Source organism: Rhipicephalus microplus, unplaced genomic scaffold (assembly GCF_043290135.1).
Source record: "Rhipicephalus microplus isolate Deutch F79 unplaced genomic scaffold, USDA_Rmic scaffold_13, whole genome shotgun sequence".
NCBI lineage: Eukaryota > Metazoa > Arthropoda > Arachnida > Ixodida > Ixodidae > Rhipicephalus > Rhipicephalus microplus.
Window position 1 is genome coordinate 42,637,107 of NW_027464586.1, and position 5,236 is coordinate 42,642,342.

Genomic DNA, 5,236 nt, shown 5'->3' on the forward strand with positions numbered 1-5,236 from the left:
ATCTCACCACCATCAGAAAACATCTTCAAAGCTATCAGTGCAAGTGAAAACGCAACACACCACTCCCGGGAGGGCTCGAAGCTCCAACCTTTCGGTTAACAGCCGATCGCGCTAGCAAATTGCGCCACGGAGACAGTCCTGCTATACTCTCACCACACTCAGAGCATATCTTCAAAGCTATCAGCCCAAAGAAAAAAAAGCAACACACCACTTCCGGGAGGGCTTGAACCTCGAACCGTTCGGTTAACAGCCGATCGCGCTAGCCAATTGCGCCACGGAGACAGTCGTGCTCCACTCTCACCACCATCAGAACATATTTTCAAAGCTATCAGCGCAAAGAAAAAAGAAACACACCACTCCCGAGAGGGCTCGAACCTCCAATTTTCCGTTAACAGCCGATCGCGCTAGACAATTGCGCCACGGAGGCAGTCCTGCTTCACTCTCACCACCATCAGAACATATCTTCTAAGCTATTGGTCAAAAGAACAAAAAAGCGCCGCACCACCACCGGGTGGGCTCGAACCTCCAACCTTTCGGTTAACAGCCAATCGCGCTAGCCAATTGCGCCACGGAGACAGTCCCGCTCCACTCTCACCACCATCAGAACATATGTTCAAAACTATCAGCGCATAGAAAAAAGCAACACACCACTCCCGGGAGAGCTCGAACCTCCAACCTTTCGGTTAACAGCCGATCGCGCTAGCTAATTCTGCCACAGAGACAGTCCTGCTCCACTCTCCGCACCATCTGAACATATCTTGAAAGCTATCAGCCCAAAGAAGAAAAAGCGCCGCACCACCACCGGGTGGGCTCGAACCTCCAAACTTTTGGTTAACAGCTGATCGCGCTAGCCAATTGCGCCACGGAGACAGTCCTGCTCCACTCTCACCACCATCAGAACATATCTTCAAAGCTATCAGCCCAAAGAAAAAAAAGCGCCGCACCACCACCGCGTGGGCTCGAACATCCAACCTTTCGGTTAACAGCCGATCGCGCTAGCCAATTGCGCCACGGAGACAGTCCTGCTCCACTCTCACTCCCATCAGAACAATCTTCAAAGCTATCAGCCCAAAGAAAAAAAAGCGCCGCACCACCAACGGGTGGGCTCGAACCTCCAACCTTTCGGTTAACAGCCGATCGCGCCAGCCAATTGCGCCACGGAGACAGTCGTGCTCCACTCTCACCCCCGTCAGAACATTTCTTCAGAGCTATCAGCCCAAAGAAAAAGAAACGCCGCACCACCACCAGGTGGGCTCGAACCTCCAACCCTTCTGTTAACAGCCGATCGCGCTAGCCAATTGCGCCACTCAGACAGTCGTGCTCCACTCTCACCACCATGAGGACATATCTTCAAAGCTATCAGCGCAAAGAAAAAAAAGCGCCGCACCCCCACCGGGTGGGCTCGAACCTCCAACCTTTCGGTTAACAGCAGATCACGCTAGCTAACTGCGCCATGGAGACAGTCGTGCTCCACTCTCATCACCATCAGAACATATCTTCCAAGCTATCAGCGCAAAGAAAAAAGCAACACACCACTCCCGGGAGAGCTCGAACCTCCAACCTTTCGGTTAACAGCCGATCGCGCTAGCCAATTCCGCCACAGAGACAGTCCTGCTCCACTCTCACAACCGTCAGAACATTTCTTCAGAGCTGTCAGCCCAAAGGAAAAAAAGCGCCGGACCACCACCGGATGGGCTCGAACCTCCAACCTTTTCGTTAACAGCCGATCGCGCTAGCCAATTGCGTCACGGAGAGTGTCGTGCTCCACTCTCACCACCATCAGTACATATCTTCAAAGCTATCAGCGCAAAGAAAACAGCAACACACCACTCCCGGGAGGGCTTGAACCTCGAACCTTTCGGTTAACAGCCGATCGCGCTAGCCAATTGCGCCACGGAGACAGTCGTGCTCCACTCTCACCACCATCAGTACATATCTTCAAAGCTATCACTGCAAAGAAAAAAAGCGACACACCGTCCCCGGGAGCGCTCGAACCTCCAACCTTTCGGTTAACAGCCGATCGCGCTAGCCAATTGCGCCACGGAGACAGTCGTGCTCCACTCTCACCACCATCAGAACATATCTTCAAAGCTATCAGGTTAAAAAAAAAGCGCCGCACCACCACCAGGTGGGCTCGAAACTCCAAGCTTTCGGTTAACAGCCGATCGCGCTAGCCAATTGCGCCAAGGAGACAGTCCCGCTCCACTCTCACCACCATCAGAACATATGTTCAAAGCTATCAGCGCACAGAAAAAAGCAACACACCACTCCCGGGAGAGCTCGAACCTCCAACCTTTCAGTTAACAGCCGATCGCGCTAGCCAATTCCGCCACAGAGCCAGTCCTGCTCCACTCTCACCACCATCAGGACATATCTTCAAAGCTATCACTGCAAAGAAAAAAGCAACACACCACTCCCGAGAGGGCTCGAATCTCCAACCTTTCCGTTAACAGCCGATCGCGCTAGCCAATTGCGCCACGGAGGCAGTCCTGCTCCACTCTCATCACCATCAGAACATATCTTCAAAGCTATCAGCCGAAAGAAAAAAAGCGCCGCACCACTACCGGGTGGGCTCGAACCTCCAACCTTTCGGTTAACAGCCGATCGCGCTAGCCAATTGCGCCACGGAGACAGTCCCGCTCCACTCTCACCACCATCAGAACATATGTTCAAAGCTATCAGCGCAAAGAAAAAAGCAACACACCACTCCCGGGTGGGCTCGAACCTCCAAACTTTTGGTTAACAGCTGATCGCGCTAGCCAATTGCGCCACGGAGACAGTCCTGCTCCACTCTCACCACCATCAGAACATATCTTCAAAGCTATCAGCCCAAAGAAAAAAAAGCGACGCACCACCACCGCGTGGGCTCGAACATCCAACCTTTCGGTTAACAGCCGATCGCGCTAGCCAATTGCGCCACGGAGACAGTCCTGCTCCACTCTCACTCCCATCAGAACAATCTTCAAAGCTATCAGCCCAAAGAAAAAAAAGCGCCGCACCACCAACGGGTGGGCTCGAACCTCCAACCTTTCGGTTAACAGCCGATCGCGCCAGCCAATTGCGCCACGGAGACAGTCGTGCTCCACTCTCACCCCCGTCAGAACATTTCTTCAGAGCTATCAGCCCAAAGAAAAAGAAACGCCGCACCACCACCAGGTGGGCTCGAACCTCCAACCCTTCTGTTAACAGCCGATCGCGCTAGCCAATTGCGCCACTCAGACAGTCGTGCTCCACTCTCACCTCCATGAGGACATATCTTCAAAGCTATCAGCGCAAAGAAAAAAAAGCGCCGCACCCCCACCGGGTGGGCTCGAACCTCCAACCTTTCGGTTAACAGCAGATCACGCTAGCTAACTGCGCCATGGAGACAGTCGTGCTCCACTCTCATCACCATCAGAACATATCTTCCAAGCTATCAGCGCAAAGAAAAAAGCAACACACCACTCACGGGAGAGCTCGAACCTCCAACCTTTCGGTTAACAGCCGATCGCGCTAGCCAATTCCGCCACAGAGACAGTCCTGCTCCACTCTCACCACCGTCAGAACATTTCTTCAGAGCTGTCAGCCCAAAGGAAAAAAAGCGCCGGACCACCACCGGATGGGCTCGAACCTCCAACCTTTTCGTTAACAGCCGATCGCGCTAGCCAATTGCGTCACGGAGAGAGTCGTGCTCCACTCTCACCACCATCAGTACATATCTTCAAAGCTATCAGCGCAAAGAAAAAAGCAACACACCACTCCCGGGAGGGCTTGAACCTCGAACCTTTCGGTTAACAGGCGATCGCGCTAGCCAATTGCGCCACGGAGACAGTCGTGCTCCACTCTCACCACCATCAGTAGATATCTTCAAAGCTATCACTGCAAAGAAAAAAAGCGACACACCGTCCCCGGGAGCGCTCGAACCTCCAACCTTTCGGTTAACAGCCGATCGCGCTAGCCAATTGCGCCACGGAGACAGTCGTGCTCCACTCTCACCACCATCAGAACATATCTTCAAAGCTATCAGGTTAAAAAAAAAGCGCCGCACCACCACCAGGTGGGCTCGAAACTCCAAGCTTTCGGTTAACAGCCGATCGCGCTAGCCAATTGCGCCAAGGAGACAGTCCCGCTCCACTCTCACCACCATCAGAACATATGTTCAAAGCTATCAGCGCACAGAAAAAAGCAACACACCACTCCCGGGAGAGCTCGAACCTCCAACCTTTCAGTTAACAGCCGATCGCGCTAGCCAATTCCGCCACAGAGCCAGTCCTGCTCCACTCTCACCACCATCAGGACATATCTTCAAAGCTATCACTGCAAAGAAAAAAGCAACACACCACTCCCGAGAGGGCTCGAATCTCCAACCTTTCCGTTAACAGCCGATCGCGCTAGCCAATTGCGCCACGGAGGCAGTCCTGCTCCACTCTCATCACCATCAGAACATATCTTCAAAGCTATCAGCCGAAAGAAAAAAAGCGCCGCACCACTACCGGGTGGGCTCGAACCTCCAACCTTTCGGTTAACAGCCGATCGCGCTAGCCAATTGCGCCACGGAGACAGTCCCGCTCCACTCTCACCACCATCAGAACATATGTTCAAAGCTATCAGCGCAAAGAAAAAAGCAACACACCACTCCCGGGAGAGCTCGAACCTCCAACCTTTCAGTTAACAGCCGATCGCGCTAGCCAATTTCGCCACAGAGACAGTCCTGCTCCACTCTCCGCACCATCACAACATATCTTGAAAGCTATCAGCCCAAAGAAAAAAAAGCGCCGCACCACCACCGGGTGGGCTCGAACCTCCAACCTTTCGGTCAACAGCCGATCGCGCTAGCCAATTGCGCCACGGAAACAGTCCTGCTCCACTCACACCACCATTAGAACATATCTTCAAAGCTATCAGCCCAAAGAAAAAAAAGCGCCGCACCACCACCGGGTGGGCTCCAACCTCCAACCTTTCGGTTAACAGCCGATCGCGCCAGCCAATTGCGCCACGGAGACAGTCCTGCTCTACTCTCACTACCATCAGAACATTTCTTCAGAGCTATCAGCCCAAAGAAAAAGAAGCGCCGCACCACCACCGGGTGGGCTCGAACCTCCAACCTTTCGGTTAAAAGCCGATCGCCCTAGCCAATTGCGTCACAGAGACAGTCGTGCTCCACTCTCACCACCATCAGGACATATCTCCAAAGCTATCAGCGCAAAGAAAAAAGCAACACACCACTCCCCCGAGGGCTCGAAACTCCAATTTTTTC

The 5,236-nt window shown here is 53.2% G+C and overlaps 2 non-coding genes across 2 annotated transcripts; both read right to left on the reverse strand.

Moving 5' to 3' along the window:
* Nucleotides 1-1,974: 1,974 nt before the first annotated feature.
* TRNAN-GUU (transfer RNA asparagine (anticodon GUU)) lies at nucleotides 1,975-2,048 on the reverse strand. The gene has a single exon. It is a non-coding gene; the product is annotated as a tRNA-Asn (tRNA).
* Nucleotides 2,049-3,882: 1,834 nt separating this feature from the next.
* Nucleotides 3,883-3,956, reverse strand: TRNAN-GUU (transfer RNA asparagine (anticodon GUU)). The gene has a single exon. It is a non-coding gene; the product is annotated as a tRNA-Asn (tRNA).
* Nucleotides 3,957-5,236: the final 1,280 nt, after the last annotated feature.